This window comes from Chiloscyllium punctatum, chromosome 45 (assembly GCF_047496795.1).
Source record: "Chiloscyllium punctatum isolate Juve2018m chromosome 45, sChiPun1.3, whole genome shotgun sequence".
Classification (NCBI taxonomy): Eukaryota; Metazoa; Chordata; class Chondrichthyes; order Orectolobiformes; family Hemiscylliidae; genus Chiloscyllium; species Chiloscyllium punctatum.
The window spans coordinates 12,387,932-12,401,334 of NC_092783.1; the positions used below are offsets into that span (position 1 = coordinate 12,387,932).

General features: G+C 41.9%; 1 protein-coding gene across 1 annotated transcript in view; it reads right to left on the bottom strand.

Annotated features, from left to right (window-relative positions):
- Nucleotides 1-13,403, bottom strand: part of LOC140467161 (differentially expressed in FDCP 6 homolog) — a 156,050-nt gene that overhangs the window by 86,217 nt on the left and 56,430 nt on the right. The gene's annotated exons all lie outside the window — the stretch shown is intronic.

Below are 13,403 nucleotides of genomic sequence, written 5' to 3' on the forward strand. Positions count from 1 at the left end.
GAATTTTAATTACCATTTCAACAAGTTACATATTTCCATGTTTGAAACACCCTGACTGGATCAGGACATTAAGTGCAAAAAATGATGATTGAAATTACTAAGTTTTCATCCACATTTTGCAGCCTCGTTTCTGGCTGCTTTGACCCACAATGTGCCAACTGAACACATTTCTGATGGACCATTTGTATGTATTTCATTTAAGGAAAGAGTTTCTACAGTTACTTCTAAAAGGCCTGAACATCTGCCTTTACTATACTGCTTAATCTTAAAATTAGCTTCTGACCACTTTTTTCACCTTCATAACACTGTATGACTAAGCCTGTCATATTTAGATCTGGCTACTCTGTTGCATTTCCAATCTCCATAAACTTGAGGCAATCTAAAACTTTAATACCCACAATCTAACGTACACAAAGTCTCATTCACCCATCACCTCCCCACACACTAATTTATACTGGCTCTAAATCACCCTTGTTTGCAAATCCCTCCATTCCCTCTCCTCCCCATCTCGATACGTTCATCTGACCTCAATCTACTCCAGTCCTGGCCATTTACAAATCCTGGGTGCTTGGTGGTCGCACCTTGCACCACCTTCAATTCCTGAGAACCAAAGATCTGGAACTCCCTCCCTACACCTTGTTTGCTCTCTTTCCTCTTTTAAGATACTTCTTCCAGCCTACTTCCTTGTCCAAGCTGTAACTGCCTTCACTAAAAGCTCCCTATGTGGCTTGACGTCAAAAATGCCACTGTAAAGTAGCTTGTGCAGTTTTACTCAGCTAAGGCACAAAACACCACAAGACGTAGTCCTCATTGTTATCCACTGTTCATATAAGGCTAGGACAGGAACTCCCCAAATCTAACCTTCCCAACTTGTTTCAAGGTAGGATCTGAACATATGTGGGCCAGCACACTGCCTGAGTGAATACAGGAGGAAGGGTAGCTGACTCAGTCCCTTGAGTATGCCCTACTCTTGTAAAGCAATGAATAATCCCTACAGTGTGGAAATCGGCCATTCAGCCCATTATATTGTTTAATGCCATATTCCCATGCTATCTCCATATCCCTTCCTATCATTAGCAACTACAAATCTACTGCTTTCGGTCTCGCTCTTACAAAATGACTGAGCTTTCACAGCCCTTGCAAGTAGAAAGTTTCAAAGATTCAAAACCGTCCAAGTGAAGACATTCCTTACCTCAGCCATAAATGGTTTACCTTGTACTCTGAGACTGTGAGCCCTGATTCCAGATCTCACTACTAAGGGTAGCATTGGTTCGGTTTACCCCAAAAGAATTTTGTAAGGTTTTGCGAGATCACAAATCATTCTTTGAACTTCACAAAGAGAAACTCAGGCCAAAATCTCAAATATTATTTTGGAAGACTAGCTTACTTGGTAAGATTTATTAAGAAGCATCAAATGTCAGACTTTGGCAAATGTCTGCCAGGAGCATGGGGGCTCCAGAACTTATTTTAAAATTTCATTTCTTCATGGGATGCGCATTACGGATGGGCATTTTGTTGTCCATCCATAATTGCCCATGAACTGAAGGGCTTCCTAAGCCATTTCAGAGGGCAGGGAAGAGCTGTGCTAAAGAGAACACCTTTTAAAACAGATTCAGCAGTGACCATATATTCTGGTCAAAACAAATTTGCTCTCTCCACAGCAGCTACAAGTTGCTAAATGCAGCCTTGAATGAATTCACAAGTTAGAAAAAAAGAAAGACGTCTCCACAACCGCAGTCTCTGAAACAAGCCACAGAAAATCTACTTGTAATAGGTTTACGTGGAGAACAATCAAGAGCTCTTAACTAGGCTTGGGATCTTGCCAGATCAAGTCAGTGCAAACTAAATCTACTTGACCCAACAGAATGACACATGATACATGATCTATTTGGAAAATGGTGAACTTTCTCTTAACCAGAGTAAAACAGCTGGAGACTGGAACTGGCTTTAGTCAAATTAGGAGGAGATGTGTTCTGTAGCCTATGTTACTGGACCACCAACTGTTGGCTTGACAGTCTCAGTAGAATTGTCTTGGAGGAGACTGGGATGGTAGGTTTATCTCCTTCTAAAACTCGAACTGTTTGCCCCACCCAAATTTTAATGACATCATATAGGGTGGAACTTAATACATTAACCCTCAGCATTAACCCTTTCAGAACCAAACCCCATGTATAACACAAGTGTGCCTTTTCCACTTTGACCTTGATTTTGCATGACATCTGATAATGTCTGCTGATAGTTGGATCTGTTCTTGAAAGTTTAACTCTTTACATTTTGTCATGCAGCTATTTCCCAAAAGTGAGAGTTGACACAATGGGAGCAATGAAGAGATAGAAGGCACCTATGACTCCAATGACCAGGCCAAGTAATTCTGTAACTCTTTGACCAATCAACTGAAAAGATTCAAAAGTAGTTAAAGGTTTAAGAGAAGGAAACATACATTACAATGGTAGAATTAATGTCGACATTAGTATAAAAATGAGAACGACGGATTAGATTAGAAGGAGGAAGAGAGGAGACAGGAAAGTCAAATTAAACAAAAACAAATTGAACAGTAGTAAAGTCTCCAACAACCAAATGAATCAGATTTCACACTTTTAACAGTTAATCTGCAGTGGGAGATGTTGATTAGCAGTAATTACCATCAGATATAAACAAGGGTATTATAATTGAAATGATGCCAAATTTCTGTGATATATTTAGTTCATCTTTGTTATACATACACACACAGTAACATCACTAACATTCATAAATGGGGCAGATAGTGAGATGTCATTTTCATAAAGCTAGATAAGGAATGCAACTTGGACATTATTTTTAGGCTTTAACATTTAACTATGTATATGACCCTTACTCATGTTGTAACACTTAACTATCATAGTGTGGCATTCATCTCAGTGTTGGATTGAGAAAAAAAGGCTTGCATTTTATTGCTAAGAAATGACATCAATATCCAAGTACTGATTCCATCCCTTGAAGAAACCATCTATCTCTAAAGAATAGACCGAGAAGACAAATATGAAGTGCATTCAACATGTAAAGAGTGTCAATCTTGTTCAGCCATTTGCAACACATCCAAAATTTGATGGAGCTACAGCCATAATTCTCCTAACTTGGAATAGCTAAGGTCCCCATGACCTGGGATTCGAATCCCGCAAATGGCAGATGGTGGAATTTGAATTCAATAAGAGAGGTCTGATCTGGAATTAAGAGTTTCATGATGACCATGAATCCATTGTCGATTGTCAGAAAAACCCATCTGGTACAATAACGTCCATTAGAGAAGGCAACTGCCATCCTCATGTGATCTGGACCTACAGGTGACTCCAAACCAACAGCAATGTGGTTGCCTCTTAATTGCCCTCTGGCCTGGCCAGTGTATGAATGAATAAAATAAATTGAAATCCAGTGAGGTTTCTGGGACAAAATGCATTAGTACTTGGAAAAGCCAGCCATGATGGGTTAAAGGTCTATTATGTTTGACTAATTTAACAGTGGTCTTTGATGAATTATTGGAACGGGTTGAAGGAGGCATTGTGGTTGATGTTGCATCTATGGGCTTTCAAATGACATTTGATAAAAAGAGTCACGTTTAACATACTTAATGTTGACACCTGTAGAATTTAAAGTGCAGTGCTACAAGAATACAAAACTGTCAAAGGAGACAGTTACAGTATATAATTGGCACACTCTTACAATTTGTAAATAACAAAATTTGGAAATGTAATAGAAGGTGAAGAGCATAGTAACAGCCTTCAAGGGGACAGGGACAGATTGGTGAAATAGCTGAGAAATGTGAAGTAATTCAGTAGAAGGCAATTTAAACTAAAAGATGCAGTTTGAAAGGATGTGCAAGAACAGGGAAACACAGGGTGTATGACCAAGAAAATTTGAAGATGGCAGGTTATTTTAAAGAGGCTATTAAAAAGGCTCAAGGATCTCGGAGTTTGTAAACAAAGGCATAGAGTGTAAAAATAAGGATGTGTTGCTACATTTATATAAAATAGTGGCTAGGTCCTAGCTGGAATAATGTTTTCAATTCTCGGACCCCACATTCTAGAAAAGCAGTCAAAGGCCATTGATAGGGAGCAGATATTCACTAGAACAGCACCAGAGAAGACAGACTCAGTTATTCAGAGAGACCATGGTTGTTCTCTTGGAGTAGAGAAGGTTAAGAGGATACCTGATAGAGATGCTCAAAATCATGAATGGCTGTTATGGCATAAATAAGGAGGAACTGTTCCTAGTTTTAGAACAGTTAGTATCCAGAGGACAGACATTTAAGAAAATTAGCACAAAAACCAGGTACAATGAGGAAATAAAATACTATACAGCAAATTTTTATGATATGGAATACACTGACTGAAAAGAGTGGTGGGAGAAAATTCAAAATAAAAAGTTTTTTAAACAAGGGAATTGGCTAATTGAATATAGATAAAAGGGGAATTATTTGTTCCACCATAGAAAAAGAACTGAAGAGATTGGCTAATTAGATAGTTCTTCAAAGGCATGATGTGCCAAATGGTCTCCTGCATTGCATTATATGGCCCAATGAACATAGAACGTAAGAATGTAAGAACTAGGAGCAGGAATAGGTTGTCTGGCCCTTCGAGCCTGCTCCACCATTCAATAAGATCATGGCTGATCTTTTTGTGGCCTCAGCTCCACTTACCCACCCTCTTACCATAACCCTCAATTCCTTTACTGTCCAAAAAATCTTAGCTTTGAAAATATTTACTGAGAAAGCCTCAACTACTTCACTGGGCAGGGAATTCACAACCCTCTGGGTGAAGAAGTTCCTCCTCAATTCAACCCTAAATCTGCTCCCCCTAGTCTTGAGGCTATGCCCTCTTGTCCTAGTTCCACCTGCCAGTGGAAACATCCTCTCTACTTCTATCTTATCTATTCCCTTCATAATTGTATGTGTTTCTATAAGATCCCGCCACCCCCCCCCCCCCCCCCCAATTCTTCAAAGTTCAAATGTATATAATCCCAGAATACTTAGTCTCTCCTCATGAGCCAACCCCCTCAACTCCGGAACCAACCTAGTGAACCTCCTCTGCACCACCTCGAATGCCAGTACATCCTTTCTCAAGTAAGGAGACCAAAACTTCACTCAGTCCTGCAGCCTACACAGCTGCAACATAACCTCCCTGCTTTTAAACTCAATCCCTTTAGCAATGAAAGACAAAATTCCATTTCCCTTCTTAATTACCTGTTGCACCTGCAGACTAACCTTCTGTGATTCAGGGACACCCAGGTCCCTTTGCACAGCAGTATGCTGCAATTTGTTACCATTCAAGTAATGGCCCCTTTTACTGTTATCCCTATTGAAATGGATGACTTCACATTTATTAACATTGTACTCCATCTGCCAGATCTTTGCCCACTCACTTAAACGGTGTCCCTTTGTAAAGTTTCACAGTTCTCTGCACATTTTGCTCCACCACTCATCTTAGCGTCATCTGCAAACTTTGACACACGACATGTGGTCCCCAACTCCAAATTATCCATGTAAATTGTAAATAATTGCTGTTCAAACACTGATCACTGACACACACCACTAGTCACTGATTGACAGCATGCATTTATCGCCACTCTAACAGATGAGAAACGTTTGAAGACCCTGGGTCTATACTCAATGGAGTTTAGAAGGATATGGGGGAGGTTCTAATTGAAACAAACAGAATGCTGAATGGCCTGACAGTAGATGTTGGGAAGAAGTTTCCATTGATAGGAGAGACTAGGACCTGAGGGCACAGCCTTAGAGTAATGGGAAGACCTTTTAGAACGGAGGATAAGGCGAAACACCTTCAGTCAGAGAGTCACGAATCTATGGAATTCATTGCCACAGAAGGCTATGGGAGGCCAGGTCATTGAGTATATTTAAGATTAAAATAGATAGGTTCTTGAATATTAAGAGGATCAAGGGTTACAGGAAGAAAGCAAGAGAATGGGGTTGAGAAACTTATCATGATTGAATGGCAGGAGACAAAAAAAACCTGCAGATGCTGGAATCCAAAGTAGACAGGTAGGAGGCTGGAAGAACACGGCAAGCCAGGCAGTATCAGGAGGTGCAGAAATTGATGTTTCGGGTGTAACCCTTCTTCCTGAAACACCCGAAATATCAATTTCTGTGCCTCCTGATGCCTGCCTGGCTTGCTGTGTTCTTCCAGCCTCCTACCTGATTTAATGGCTGAGCAGAGTCAATGGGCTGAATGGCCTAATTTCTGCACCTGACTCTTATGGTCTCTTTGCTTCCTATTAGTTAACCAATCCTCTATCCATGCTAATACATTGCCTGTAACACCTTGCATCTTTATCTTAAGCAGCAGTCTTTTGTGCAGCACCTTGTCAAATTTCCTTTTGAAAATCTAGATACATCACATCTATTGGGTCCCCATTGTCCACCATGTTTATAATGTCTTCATAGAATTCCAGTGGGTTCATTAAGCATGACCTGCCCTTCATGAGCCAATGCTGCGTCGGCCCAACAGGACAATTTTTATCTAGGTACCTTGCTATTTCTTCCTTGATAATAGCCTCAAGCATTTTCCTCACTACAGAAATTAAATGAGCTGGTCTCTAATTCCCATTTTTGTCTGCCTCCTTTTTTAAACAGTGGCATCACATTTGCTGTTTTCCAGTCTACTGGAACTGCCCCAGAGTCCAGTGAATTACAAGTGCATTTGCTATTTCTCCCGCCATATAATTTAGTTCACTGGGATGCATTGCATCAGGGCCAGGAGACTTGCCTATCCTTAGCTGCAATAGCTTGCCCAAGACTACCTCTTCTGTGATAATGATTGTTTCCAGGTCCTCACCTACCTTCGTCTCTTTGTCAATTACTGGCATGTTACTCATGTGCCCCACTGTGAAGACCAACACCAAATACCCTCAACACAAAATGGCCTCTCATTCGGGCAGCAAGGTGGCTCAGTGGTCAGCACTGCTGCCTCAGTGCCAGGGACCCTGGTTCAATTCCCACCTCGGGCAACTGTCTGTTTGGAGTTTGTACATTCTCCCAGTGTCTGCGTGGGTTGGCTCCGGTTTCCTCCCACATTCCAAAGATATGCAGGTAAGGTGAATTGGCCGTGTTAAAATTGCCCATAGTGTTCAGGGATGTGTAGGTTAGGTGTATTAGCCTGGGGTAAACATAGAATAGTCTGGGTGGGTTACGCTTTGCAGGGTTGGTGTGAACTTGTTGGGCTGAAGGGCCTGTTTCCACACTGTAGGGATTCTATAATTAAAATTAAATCTAATTCCTCATCCAATACCATTTCAGCCTCCTCCCCAACACACCTCAAGACACTGAAAGAAGCCAAGCACCAAATTACATTCACAAAAGAAATCAACAAAAATGGACTTAAAGTTGAAACATCTAGAATTACTGCCAGGAAATTTTAAACATTGCAAAAAATGGCAATTTGGATTTATCAGAAGATAGGGAATTACAGGAACAAACAAACCTATTATTTCATAATATCAAATATCTGAGTGCCTACCTTATATCTACTCAGGAAAACTAACCTGCATTTGTAACACAGGAAACCTGACATTCCTCATAAAGGAAGCAAGTGAATTAACCCATAAAACCTGGAGGTACTGATGGACATCCTGTCTGAAAAGCATTATTATCTCCACCTCTAGGGTCTGACATTCAAAGATATGGAATATAAAATTTACTGTGAAACATATACAGAGCAGTGAGGAAAACTGCTGTGTCCCTGATCAGAGACATGTGTCTGTAGAGGAAGTTTACTATTGAAAAGATTAAAGCTCAGCTGTGGAACCTCTTGGGATCAATTTGGTGCCATCTACTGCATGATCCCTGCCATCCCACGCAAAGTATTAAATCCTGTTGTGTGCAATGTTTGCAGGCTAGAATCAGAACAAATACAGCAATAATAAATTTATAAATGAGTGTTAACAGAACAACATGACCCATGGTGCTTCCAAAATATGACCTGGAGCCACAAGACGATATTAGGTTGGGTAATCAAAGCTTTTCAAGTCAGTAAGGTTGGGGGAAGATCATAAAGGACAAAATCAAGTTAGAGAGGAAGAGAGGAATAGAGAAGCTATTCTAGAGATTAAGGGTACATAGACTAAAGGTATAGTAATTAAAATGAGGAATGCTCAAGAAGCCAGAATTAGATGAGTACAGATCTCACAGAGATCTGTGAGATGAAGTTGGAAGGGTTTAAAGAAACAGGGAAAAGATTTAAAATAAGGATGAGAATGACCAGGAATCAATTTACTTCAGTGAGCACAGGGATGATAGGTGAGAGTTCGGACGCAGTGGCAGATTTGTGGATGAGGTGATGTTAATGGAGGGTAGAGTGTAGGGGACCAGTAATGGCAGTGTTGGAATATTCAAGTCTAAAGACAGAATGAGGGTTTCAGCAGCAAATGAACTTAGACAAGAGCAGGTACGGTTATATTGCATTGTAGAGCAGTTGGTCTCTGCAAGGGCATTAACATGTGGTTGAAAGCACATCTTATGGTCAAATATGACAACAAAGTTATAAATAATCTGGTCTGCTCTGACATTTGCCAGGGTGAGGATAGCATTGATAGCTGGGGATCAAAGCTTGCAGCAGAGGTCACATTCAGTGGGTTCTGTTTTTGCAATATTTAACCGCAGGAAATTTCTGCTTGTTGATTAGTGGTTAAGCAGCCAGAACGTTGGCAATGGTGGAAGAGTGAAGAGAGGAGGTGGTGTGTAGAGTTGGGTGTCATTAGCAAAGAGGTGAGAACGAATTCTGGTGCTTTGGATGATGTAGCCACATGCAGACTGAAAAATCAGAAGGCACCAAGGATAGAGGGACACCAGAGGCAATACTGCATGAGCAGGGAAGAGAGGTCATTCCAACTGGTATGCTGGATACAACTCAATACATCAGAAAGGAACCAGGTGAGATTTGTCCAATCCAGCTGGATGACTGCAGAAAGACACTGGATAAGGTTGGTGTGGTCAATCATCGTCAAAGGTTTAGGGTGTAGGTTCACTCGCTGAGCTGTAGGTTTGATATCCAGACGTTTCATTACCTGGCTAGGTAATATCAGTGGTGACCTCCAAGTGAAGCGAAGCTGTTGTCTCCTGCTTTCTATTTATACCTTTCTCCTGGATGGGGTTCCTGGGATTGTGGTGATGTCATTTCCTGTTTGTTTTCTGAGGGGTTGATAGATGGCATCTAGATCTGTGTGTTTGTTTATGGCGTTGTGGTTGGAGTGCCAGGCCTCTAGGAATTCTCTGGCATGTCTTTGCTTAGCCTGTCCAAGGATAGATGTGTTGTCCCAGTCGAAATGGTGGTTTTCTTCATCCGTGTGTAGGGCTATGAGGGAGAGAGGGTCGTGTCTTTTTGTGGATAGCTGGCGTTAGTGTATCCTGGTGGCTAACTTTCTTCCTGTTTGTCCTACGCAGTGTTTCTGTCAGTCCTTGCATGGAATTTTGTCATCACAAAACGAAACAAGATAGAAGAGACATTTAACATCATCAACAACACCTTCACAGGCATAAAGTTCACCAAGGAGGAAGAAACTGACAACAAACTCGCATTCCTGGTTGTCACAGTCGAAAGAGAGGACAACGGAGAACTACAAACCTGCGTATACAGAAAACCGACAAACACTGACCAAATACTTAACTACACCAGCAACCATCCCAACACACACAAACGAAGCTGTATCAGAACACTATTCCAACAAGCCACCACACACTGCAGCACAGGCGAACTTCAGAAGACAGGAGAACCACCTATACAACGTATTCATGAAGAACGGATACTCAAATAATACAGTATGCAGATTCCTCAAGAACAAACCAGGACAAGCAGACCAAACACAGCCAGAAACCTTAACCACCTTACCATACATCAAAGAAGTTTCAGAAATGACAGCCAGACTACCAAGACCCCTCGGAATCCTAGTAGCACACAAACCCACCAACACTCTCAAACAAAAACTAACAAACTTAAAAGACCCAGTACAACCCATGGACAAAACCAACGTCATCTACAAAATTCCATGCAAGGACTGCCACAAATATTACGTAGGACAAACAGGGAGAAAGTTAGCCACCAGGATACACGAACACCAGCTAGCCACAAAGACACACAACCCTCTCTCCCTCGTAAGCCCTACACACGGATGAAATAAACCATTTCGACTGGGACAACACATCTATCCTGGGACAGGCTAAGCAAAGACATGCCAGAGAATTCCTAGAGGCCTGGCACTCCAACCACAATGCCATAAACAAACGCATAGATCTGGATGCCATCTATCAACCCCTCAGAAAACGAACAGGAAATGACATCACCACAAATCCCAAGAACCCCATCCAGGAGAAAGATATAAATAGAAAGCAGGAGACAACAGCTTCATTTCACTTGGAGGTCACCACTGACGATGTTACCTAGCCAAGTAATAAAATGCCAGGATATCAAACCTACAGCTCAGCGAGCAAACCTACACCCTAAACCTCAACCTGAGCTACAAACCTTCACAAACCTTGCAAAAATCGTCAGAGGCTGTAGACAAGTAAAGAGGATAAGGAGGAATCATCTAGCTGCTCACTGTTGCACAGGATGTCATTTCTCACCAAAAGTGTGTTTTGTTGCTGATTTAGTGATGAAAATCTGATTGGGAAGCCTCAAACATGGAGTTCCTGGAAATATAGGGTGAGATTTGGAAAGAAACAACTTGGTCAGAGGAAAGGGAAGTCAGAGATAGTCGGCATAACGCAAGGTTAGCAAGGCCAGGAAAGGGGTAAGAATGGCAGATGTACTGGAGAGAAAAAAAAAGGAATTATTAACAATACATGAGAACCTGGAGGCCAATCTGAATGGCCTGCAGCTTTGTGGGTATAGAGAGGAGGAGCAGGAAGTGAGTGTCAAGAATATAAATTGAGTTCAGAGAGGCCCTGAGGAGAGATAGGAAAGGAGCCTGAGGAAGGTCAGAGTTCAGGGCTCAGGCAAGCTGAAACATTAGACGAGTTTACCTTTGGGGCTGAGGAAAAAGTAGGGGCCCACTGAGTCCCCAAGTACTGTCTTTAAAATGACATTTAGTAGTGTACCTATTAGTGCCCTCATACCCAACTGACTGAGCATAAAACTTAAACCTTCCTCAAAGAACAGCAATTGTCAATTGACAGAACTCTCAATATAATTCACTCTGAAAACCAGCATAAAAGATAACAGAAACTTGAACTACCCTGAATGCAGTTAATATTTAAATATCTGTGATTTTTTAAATGTTGTTTACACTGAATTTGGGAGAGATGTGCAGGGAAAACCAGTGGAACCACTCAGATTTTCCTGCCTCCGACATTGGATGGCTGGGAGGAGGGGAGGGCCAAACCAAATCCTTCATTCTTTCCACTGACAGGAACTGTCAGGACTTGTTTATTCAACAACACAACATCCAGACTGTACAGGAATTACAAAACATGAACCGTCTCAAAATTAGAACAGTGAAGAAAACAAAAAAAAAAGGGAGATTAAAACAGAATTCTTGATTTTAATTTTTTTCTACCAGGAGAAAAGAGCTGCTTCCCTCATTATTTCCTGACTAAATCAATTAAGACTTTCTTACAATACTAATAATATCAAATGGAATAAACCCAATTGAACAAGCTGTCAAAAACCTCAATCATCAGCCTCAGTGATTGGAGGCTGCTCACTTGAATTATAAAATAAGCATCTTCCTATGAAATAGGGGTGGCACTGTGGTTAGCACTGCTGCTTCACAGTGCGAGGGACCTGGGTTCAATTCCAGTCTCAGGCGACTGTCTGTGTGGAGTTGTACATTCTCCCTGTGTCTGAGAGTTTTCTCCGGGTGCTCCAGTTTCTTCCCACATTCTAAAGATTAGGTGGATTGGCCATGGTAAATTACCCATACTTTTTTTAAAAATTTCAAAAATATACTTGATTCATAAAATATTTTGATGATCTGTACAATTGGTCATGCCATACATACGTAAACATTCAATTTCTTTGCATACAGAGATCGGAATTAATCATTTGTATATACAGGTCTGTACGTTTACCATCCATATACCCATATATTTAGCTGAGGCATCAGCGGAGCCCACTTACTGCGTGGGCCCTCTGTTCTTCTTTGGTAGGCAGACGTTACACAGTGGTCTTTCCCCACCGTGCCTTAGTGGCAGCTGCCCCCAGCTTCAGCGCGTCCCTCAACACGTAGTCCTGGACCTTGGAATGTGCCAGTCTGCAACACCCAGTCAGAGTCAGCTCCTTCAGCTGGAAGATCAACAGGTTTCAGACAGACCAAAGAGTGTTTTTCACCGAGTTGATGATCCTCCAGGCACAGTTGATGTTCGTCTTGGTGTGCATCCCAGGGAACAGACCATAGAGCATGGAGTCCCACGTCGAGGAGTTACTCAGGACAAACCTTGACAAACACCACTGCATTCCTCTCCAAACTTCCTCTGCATAGGCACATTCCAGAAGGAGGTGTGAGACAGTCTCGCTCCCCTCCACAGCCGATTTGGGGTCATCGTGCGGTGCGGCAGAGTGTCTGGGCATACATCAAGGATCTCACAGGCAGAGCACTTCTCACTACCAGCCAAGCCATGTCTTGGTGCTTGTTGGAAAGTTCTGGCGATGAGGCATTCTGCCAAATGACTGAGAGTCTGCCCAGGGAACCGCTCGACAGGATCGGTCCTCTCCTTTTCCCGAAGGGTCTCAAGGACACTATGTGCTGACCACTTCCTGATGGACTTGTGGTCAAAGGTGTTTTTCTTCGTACATTTCTTCATGAAGGACAGGTGATACGGAACTGTTCAACTACTCAGAGTGTTCCGCGGCAGCGAGGCCAGGCCCATCCTCCGCAACACCGGGGACAGGTAGAACCTCAGTACGTAGTGACACTTGGTGTTTGCGTACCGGGGATCTACGCACAGCTTGAGCGCTATCTTTGATCTCCATATACCGTCCAGGGATGTGTAAGTTAGGTGGATTAGCCACGGGAAGTACAGGGTCACAGGGTTGAGGTGGGTCTGGGTGGGATACTCTTCAGAGGAGGAGTGTGGACTTGACGGACCCAATGACCTGATTCTATACAATAGGGATTCAATGATGGTGACTGGCATTTACTGTAAGCAGTTTCTGAAAAATGGCATGTAAATTTTTAAAAGATTTCACATTGGCTCCAACTAAACCTGATGTAAATAAACCACTGTGAACCAATCAAAATTCTTGCCGAATACAATGAGATTTTAAAAAATCACATTAACTATACACAAAGAACAAAGACGTAAGGAGCAAATCCAACCTCTCATCATTTGACTAACGGAATGTTTTCTAACATCAGCTTCAAATTTTATAGTTTCAATTCATCTCTTCTGGTTCAGTGATCTTGCAGTAATGTTCCGTTTT